This window comes from Saccopteryx leptura, chromosome 1 (genome assembly GCF_036850995.1).
Source record: "Saccopteryx leptura isolate mSacLep1 chromosome 1, mSacLep1_pri_phased_curated, whole genome shotgun sequence".
Classification (NCBI taxonomy): Eukaryota; Metazoa; Chordata; class Mammalia; order Chiroptera; family Emballonuridae; genus Saccopteryx; species Saccopteryx leptura.
The window spans coordinates 261,561,503-261,570,972 of record NC_089503.1 but is presented as its reverse complement, the minus strand read 5'-3'; positions in this window follow the sequence as shown (position 1 = coordinate 261,570,972).

The following is a 9,470-nucleotide window of genomic DNA, read 5'->3' as shown; positions in this document are numbered from 1 at the left end:
ACCTGCACATAGCATTTAATAAATACCTACCTATCAGATGAATGTAAATGTGTTACTCCTTTCTTAGAGAGGAACAGTTCTCCACCAATCTTATTCATATGGAGGGTTTATTCATAAGGAATACTCACCATACTCAGATAGTATCCTGGATATTTATTGAAATCCTACCTTGACTTTACGCCCAGGGAATACAAGACCAACTGGCCTGAGCAGTAGGGCATGTGGTCGGAACATGAGACTCAGAGTCACCAGCGCAGGTGGTCTTGGGCCAATCCTCAGTTCCTTCTGTCTCTGAGTCCTCATTTGTCAGGTGGAAAAATTTTATGTCATAGTTCTCCAGGATTTAAAAGAAGGCTTCCAGATATCAACATGTCCGGCAGAAATGCAAACACTTATTCTTTTATTACAAATGATTAATGTGAAAGAAAATTAGATAAGGGAAGGGAAAGAAAATGCCATGCCAGTGGCCTAATTTTCCTCACACAATATGCATCTCTTTTCATTTGCTAGAAAATCCTGATCAAGGAAAACATAGTAAAGACAAACTACAGCAGATTAAGTAAACAGGCTTGTATGTTTCCATGTAACAGGGCATAAACCAGTATGATACCGGTATAAAATTATCAGCACCAGATGGGAAAGGAAGCTAATTATTTCATTTCTCCCCCCCTCTCTTTGTTGTGTTGACTATCTTCTAATTCAGAGTGAGCTTCCTAGACTGAAAATTGTACTTTGACCTCCTGAATCTCTGGTTCTATTCCATTTTACTTTCTGTGTCACTAGGGTCACTGATGTGTTGTGGAAAGAAAGGGAACAGCAGAGGGCCCCCTATGATCAGAACAATGGCTACTTAAGAGCAAGCCTAACAAATGTTTAGACCTGGAACCCAAGGAGAGGCCAATGGCCAGAAGTTCCCTTTAGGTGCTGACTGTATCCTTGTCTCATAGAATAAAGCGGGGGGAAAAGTGTCCTTGAAACCACAGGTGCCCTTTGTCAAAGACTTTCTTTTGTTGCCAGATTAAGACAGCCCTTTCTCATTCCAAATGTTCCAAACGAAATGGAATCATTTGTATAAATGCTGATGTATCTATCTATTTGATGGAGTATTACTCAGACACTGAGACAGGAAAATGTTTTAATCGTGGTGTTTATAGTATTGAGTAAAAACCTCTATATGAAATGGCACACCCAGTATAATCTCAATTATCCATATGCATACACATACCTTCAGAGAAAATATTGGAAAGGGATATGTACAGAAGTTAATAGTGTCTAACTCTGACTTATGGGATGTTTTGTACTCTTTGTATTTGTCAAAATTTATTTTGCATGAGCATCTATTACATTTTTTTTTTAGAGAGAGAGAATATTTATGCATTTGTTGGATGACTCTTGTATGTGCCCTGACCAGGGATCAAACCTACAATTTGGGTATATCGGGACAATGCTCTAACCAACTGAACTACCAGGCCAGGGCTACATTTTTTAATCAGACATAAAATGAGGACTATTCAGGTGCTTCTGTTTAAGATGGTAGAGTTTTGATTTTAACAAGCCGTGGGTTAGACTAGTGGTAAAATGAATGTGATCAGGAAAATGACACATTCTGTATGATAGAGACCTGCAAGGAGTCTGGGTCAGAGACAATAATGACAGATGACACAGTCAATGCTCAGCGAGAACTCATTGTTCTGCCTGAGACTGATGTCCAACGAGAACTCATTGTTCTGCCTGAGACTGATGTCCAACGAGAACTCATTGTTCTGCCTGACACTGGTTTGGGATTGTTAGACCTGAAGTAGACCTTGGTGATCAGCTAAGCTTAACTCTCCAATTTACAGATGAAAAAGCTGATGCTGAGAGCAGTAAGGTGATTTTCCCCAAGTCCTAGAAGCAAAATTGTCTCAGGCCTGGGCAGACAGACTCACCTATCCAGACTTTAAGCCATGTGATAGTGCTTGTTTTCTCCATAGCTGCCCAGTTCTGGCTCTGGATCCTTGTACACAATAAATAAGTCAGGGAGATTTCCTCTGATACGAGGTAATTATAGATGATCTATCCCCATCCAGGGGAACATTGGAAGAACAAACCAATTCTAAAACAAGCAGGGACTTCTTACCCTTTGAAATGAGAATGCAGGGTCCAGGCTCTGACCTGGTGTCTGCCTGAAGCACCTTCAATGGGGTCAGAGATGACCCGGGGACAAGCTGGGCTCAGGAATCAGAGATTCTCAGGAAAAAATCCTACAGATTTATTCTCATTTGGATCATCTTCACTTTTTCACTAGTTGTCATGGTAATGTACCTACACTGTCTCGATGTATGAATCTGACCATTGCCAGGAAAGGCCTCATTTCTGGCTGACTTATGATGCACTCATTAGAGAGTACAGTGAAAACGCACATGATATTTTCTGTTGCATGAACCCTGATGATGAACTCAGCCTGGTGGTTGGCACTGAGAAGCCTTGGGAGAAGTTGAGACAAGAACTTGAGACATGTTTCTGCTCACAAGTGGTAAGTGTGTTGGACCTCACTTCGAGCTTTGTCCTCAGGCAGACAGTTTCTCTGAGCCAGTGTCACATCTTTTAAAGCAAAGGTGACATTACTCTAAATATGTTATTTCTAAGGAGCTAAAAGCTATATTGTGGAGACAAGATTAATACACGTAATCTGGCAGAGAGAACATGCAAATAGCACAGAATGACATCTTGGATTGTCTAACAGGTAAGAGAAAAGTCAGTTAGGATTGACTTAAGCCAAGCCAGTCTCTATGAAAAGGTTGATCTTTTCAATTAGACAGAATTTTGGGTATTTGGATTAGAGGGACAATATTGGGTGTCCTGTGAGTCTTGAGCAGGGCATGTAAGTTCTCATGGTCAGCAAAAACTCATAGCTCTGAAGAAGTTCGTGGGGGAAGCTGCATTTAGAAGGGGAATTTATTTTAGGGAACTTAGTATTTGGAAATTCCCCCAACAAATGGTGGGGTTCAGTCAGAGAAGAGTCCATGTTTTACTGTTTTTCTGATAGATACATGCATAGAACACAATAGTATGTGCCTACTGTGTGCCACTTTTCAGTTCTTGTTATTAGTTTACCCACTGAATCCTCACAAGAACTCTGTAAGTTAGCAAACTGGGATGCAGAGAAATTAAGTACTATAATTGGCCCAAATTCTCACAGCTAGTGCATGGCACAACCGGGGCCCAAACCCTGCTAATTCAAGTGCTTCTTTTCCATTCCCTGGTGTTTATATAAAGATATTTATTAAACAGATAAACACGGCCTTTGTTTCTAAGAGACTTTACCACTGACCTTTCCTACTCCACTGAAAGTCATGACTATCACCACAGACTCTCTGACTTAGCACAATGGTTTGTGGGATGGTAGATTTTTCATCTCTAGTCTATAATTAAGGTTAAAAAGGAGCCATGGTGAGGCTAATATTCCAAGGGTCAGCGGTGGATTTCTTTTTTTTTTTTTTTTTTCCATTTTTCCGAAGCTTGAAACGGGGAGGCAGTCAGACAGACTCCTGCATGCGCCCGACGGGGATCCACCCGGCATGCCCACCAGGGGGCGATGTTCTGCCCCTCTGGGGCATTGCTCTGTTACATCCAGAGCCATTCTAGCGCCTGAGGCAGAGGCCACAGAGCCATCCCCAGCGCCCGGGCCATCTTTGCTCCAATGGAGCCTCGGCTGCAGGAGGGGAAGAGAGAGACAGAGAGGAAGGAGAAGGGGAGGGGTGGAGAAGCAGATGGGCGCTTCTCCTGTGTGCCCTGGCCGGGAATTGAACCCGGGACTCCTGCATGCCAGGCCGATGCTCTACCACTGAGCCAACCGGCCAGGGCCAAGCAGTGGATTTCAAAATCCTCAGCGAAGCTTATGGAATTCTTCCCACACACTCAAGGATAGGTGGATGTGGTATCCAAATTCCAAATAGAAAATGAATTATGCCTGGCTGATTGGCTCTGTGTATAGAGCATTGGACTGGTGTGCAGACATTCCGGGTTTGATCCCCAGTCAGGGCACACGAGAAATGTGACCATCTGCTTCTTTCCCTCTCTTGCTCCCCCTTCTCTCCCTCTTCCCCTCTTGCAGCCAGTGGCTTGATTGGTTCAAGCATCAGTCCTGGACCCTGAGGATAGCTCAGTTGGTCCAAGCGTTGATCCCAGATGGAGGTTGCTGGGTGAATCCCGGTTGGGGCGCATGTGGGAGTTTGTCCTCCTATCTCCCCTCCTCTCACTTAAAAAAAAAGATGGAATTAACTTATTCTTAAGCAGTGAGGCTCTGGGAAAGTGCAAGTCTCCTTCAGGGCTTCCGATACCTCAGCCAGTCTTTCGTGATGCTCAGAGGCCAGACTGTTCATCATTACCAAGAAACAGTTATTGAGCATCTCTGCTGGGCAAGGCACCGGTGCTGTGTGGAGGACAAAGATGAGGAGGATGAAACCCTGCCTCTGAGTAGCTTCCAGTCTAGAAGCAGATAACTCTAATTCAAGGGAAAATGTCACAGTGTCATAAAGTGTTATACCTCTGCTTCTGGCTTTTGGCCAGTCTTGTTCTTAACCAACTCCCGTGTAGCTCCGAGGTAGGCACTGAAGGGAAGGGGGTGGGTGCACCGACTGCCCAATGCAGCTGGGGCTGTGCTTGCTGGGCAGAGCAGGCTTGAGTCAAACTATGTAGAGATGATGCACCCTCATAATCAGGGGACAATGGCCAGGCTGAAACTTGAGAGTAAGAGAGGATTTTTGAAAAGACATGCTGAGAAGCCGAAAAGAACTAGAAATAATGGAGGGACCTCACCAGGGCAACAGAGATGAAGGAAGTTGAAAGCAGGGTGAAAGGACAAGACAGGCAGGTGTGCACATGAGACACAGGTCTGTGTTGAGGACATGAAGGTAATCACTGAGCAGCTGGTGAGAAGCAGCAGGCAGAAGAGATCCCCACGGGCAAGTCCTACCTGGACAACCTGCTGTCGAGTTCTGCATTATAACGGGACAACTGTGGGTTACCTCTGGCAGCACTGGCCAGAGAAAATCTAGGCTAAAATGGAAGGGACCTGGCTCTAGGGGTAAGGGCTCCAGTTTTATAAAAAGAGTCAGAGTCTACATATTCTTTGGCTTTAAACACTTCTGAGCCTGCAAGAGCATTGTAGGTGAAGGGATGCTGGTTGGAGGGAGAGCTAAATTTTCTCCATTCTACTGCTTTATTGTTGAGTTTGCTATCTGTGTCTCTACAATGCAATCATTCAGTAAGGTTCCAGTTTTTTCTGAGTTTGGTTTTTGAAGCACCTCATTTCCCTCTATCTAAAACAAACTCTTCCCTCACTTTATTACACATAACAATTCCCTACCTTTTTGGACACAGATCCACCCCTCTGGGTCTGTGATGCCATGTGGATCGTCGCCATAGAGTAACATCTTCCTGGCTTTCTTTTCAGAAGCCTGTGACAGAAACCCAGCCTCTCCAGTACGAGGCTGGAACATTAACATATGCTCTATAGAAGAGGAAATTCGAATTGATCAAGTATTTGAACAGTAAGAGAACAGGAAGAAATGAGAAACAAAAGCACCCTCTATGTCTGAGTCATAGTACCATCCATTCTGGCAGGCTCTATCAGCCACAGCCAAAGGTGAGTGTAGTTATATTATACTCGTTATTTGGTGTAAAGAGAAAGCTGTCCGTCTTATGATGCTATGTGCCAGCTTCTTTCACGGGCATGATAACACAACCACTGTCCAAGAGCCTAAAACTTTCATTGCAGTCCCGGCTGCTCTCAACATCTGCTCTAGCTAGAATCAATTAGTCATTGTCAAGGGCTCAGAATCCACTTGTCTGTGTGCACACAGACTGAGCAATTACTTTTTACTTACTGGTAACTTTTTTTGTGTGTTTTTATCCCACTATAACTTAGATAAATTTTAAAATCTCTCATAATTTTGCCATTTAGCATAACTATAAGGTATTTTTCCCTGCCCAGAAGGTAGGAAGGGGCCGTAGCCACGAAGTGTGGAATAGCAAAGGCTTTATTTAGTACAGCACATCCCACCTGATGAGGTCCGCTGGTTCCGGGGGACAGAGGCCAGAGGAGTCGCACGGATTAAACCACGTGAGGGATAGTTAGAGGCATCCTCTAGGGTGGGCGAGCTAATATGACGTGGTGAAATCTCACTGGCTGACCGATGGTCACTCTTTTCCCAAGGACCTCTGGGAAGTTTCTTTTGGTGTGCTTGGTTGTGGGTGGCCCTATCCAAAATTCCCGGGTCTGAGTTCCTCACGTGACCATCCCCCACTGCTGACCACCCTACAATAACCATGAACATACTTTAGATGTGTTTGTTCAATGTATATGAAGCTTTTATAGGTATAGAATGACAATGTACATCAAGTTCCTTTTAAATATTTTTAATTATGGTAAAATATTTGTAAAATAAAATCTATTTATCTTAGCCATTTTCAAGTGTCAATGTCAGTAGTACTAAGTATATTCACATTGTTGTGCAATCAGCTGATCTCCAGAAGTGTTTCAGATTACAAGACTGAAACTCTAAACCCATTAAACCACTTCATTTCTTCCTCTTCTCAGACCCTGGAAACTACTGTTCTACTTTATGTTTCTATGAATTGGACCACTCTAGATACCTCCTATAAATGAAATCATATAGTATCTGTCCTTTTGTTACCGGTGTATTTCACTTAGCATAATGTCCTCAAGATTGTCCGTGTCCATACTGTAGTGTGTGTCAGAATTTCCTTCCTTGTTAAGGCTAAGTAAAACCTCACTGTCCACATGTGCCACATTTTGTTTATCCAGTCATCTATTAACTAACACTTGGGTTACTTCCACCTTGTAACTATTGTGCATAATGCTGCTATGAATATATTTAAAATCTCCTACCTTTTTACTTTCTATTATTATATTTATGCATATACATATATAAAAATTTTCCAGATTAATATATAGTCTTCATGATAATCCTTTTTTCTCTGTTTTAATTGTAACATGACAGTTCTTTAAGCCCATAGGCTTAAATATTTTTCTATAGTTGAATATTTGGGATGTTTTCAATATTTCCTAGCTGCTAGGATAATAATTTTGTACCTATGATATTTTAACCTTTTTAAAAAATAGATTTTTACCCTGGCTGGTTGACTCAGTGGATAGAGTGTTGGCCTAGCATATGGATATCTCAGATTTGATTCCTGGTCAGGGCTCTCACAAGCGAAGTGACTATCTGTTTCCCTCCACGTTCTTCCTCTCTTCTCCTCCTTTAGCTAGTGGCTCAGTTAGTTTGAGTATGACCCAGAGTGCTGAGGATAGTTCAGTTGATTCAAATGTCGGCCCCAGACCAGGGTTGCCAACTGGATCCCGGTTGGAGCGCATGTGGGAATCTGTCTATCTCCCTTCCTCTCACTCAAAAAAAAAAAAAAAAGGACAAAAGATAGTAATCCAAACCACTTTCTAAAATAATTATATCTACTTGCATAGCTACTAATAGTGCATACAAATTTCCATTTGATAAGAGTCAATGGGGTTTTTTAACATTAAAAAATTAGACAGGAGGCCCTGGCTGGTTGGCTCAGTGGTAGAGAATCAGCTTGGCATGTGGAGGTCCTGGGTTCAATTCCTGGACAGGGCACACTGGAGAGGTACCCGTCTGCTTCTCACCCTTCCCCCTCTCCTTTCTCTCTGTTTCTCTCTTTCCCTCCCATAGCCAAAGCTCCATTGGAGCAAAGTTGGCCTGGGTGCTAAGGATGGCTCCATGGCCTCAGCCTCAGGCATTAGAATGGCTCTGATTGCAAAGGAGCAACGTCCCAGATGGGCAGAGCATCACCTCCTATTGGGCTTGCCAGGTGGAACCTGGTTGGGCACATGTGGGAGTCTGTCTCTCTGCCTCCCCACTTCTCGCTTCAGAAAAAAAAATTAAACAGGAAACACAGACAACAGTATGGTGATTATAAGAGGGAAAGGGGGTTGGGGGAGATAGAAGAAATTAAAGAGGGCATAAATGGAAGGAGACTTGACTTGGGGTGGTGAACACACAATACAATATACAGATGATTTATTATAGAAGTATATACCTGAGGCCCTGGCCAGTTGGTTCAGTGGTAGAGTGTCGGCCCAGCATGTGGAGATCCTGTGTTTGATTCCCGGTCAGGGCACACAGAAGTGCCCATCTGCTTCTCTACCCTTCCCCCTCTTCTTTCTATCTCTCTCTTCCCCTCCCACAGCCAAGGCTCCATTGGAGCAAGGTTGGCCCGGGTGCTGAGGATGGCTCCTTGGCCTCTACCTCAGGCACTAGAATGGCTCCGGCCTCAACGAAGCAATGCCCCAAATGGGCAGATTGTTGTCCCTGGTGGGCATGTAGGATGGATCTCAGGCGGTAGCATGCGGAAGTCTGTCTCTCTGCCTCTCTGCTTCTAACTTTGGAAAAATACAAAGAAAAAAAGGGAAAAAAAAGTATATACCTGAAACCTATATAATTTTATTAACCAGTGTCACCCCAATAAACTAATTAATTAATACTAGACAGGAGGAAGATAAGAGCTCATTTCTGTTTAATAGACAACACTCTGATTATTAATAGTGATGGGCATTTGTGAGAACACCCCAGGCTTGGTTTACCTGTGAACACTAGCATGATTACAGATGACTAAAATACATATATATAATGTATAATGTATATTATATATACTATATGTATTCATGTATTAGAAAGATGCCTGACATATAGGTAGTAGGTGCTTGATAAGTGATGGCTATTATTGTTGCTGCTGTTTCTATTAATGCCCATTGTTATAGCTGCCATAGGAAACTCATATACTCCCCTAATGTCCTTGCCTCCTTCCCCTGTTTCTCTTTCCAGGTTTCTTTAAAGCTCTTTCTTTCTTTGCTAGCCCTAAATCAAAAGTTCCTAAGTTAGTGCATACAATTAGGAGGTTCCCACCAGTTCCACAGTTAGGAAACCTCTGCTTCTACTCTTGCTTATTAGTTATATTTTCTTTTCTGTGAATTGTTTATGGTCTTTGCCCCACTGTTAATATCAGAAAAATATAGACCTATAGAGCCATTCCAAGAACCCACAATGAACCATACTGTCTTGTGTAGCCATCAGTCTAGTTATTTATCCAAGAAGTTTTTCCTGGAGGCTACCGTGGGTCGGATATTGAGCCAGTATTGAGATGCTAGTGCACAATCTATGGCTTTACAGAGAACACAGACATTGAATTTTTATGGCATGAGAACAACATGAATAGTTTATTACAGTGGTCCCCAACCTTTTTGGGGCCACAGTTTAATGTCAGAAAATATTTTCATGGGCCGGCCTTTAGGGTGGGACGGATAAATGTATCACATGACCGAGACAAGCATCAAGAGTGAGTCTTAGACGGATGTAACAGAGGGAATCTGGTCATTTTTAAAAAATAAAACATCGTTCAGACTTAAATATAAATAAAACAGAAATAATGTA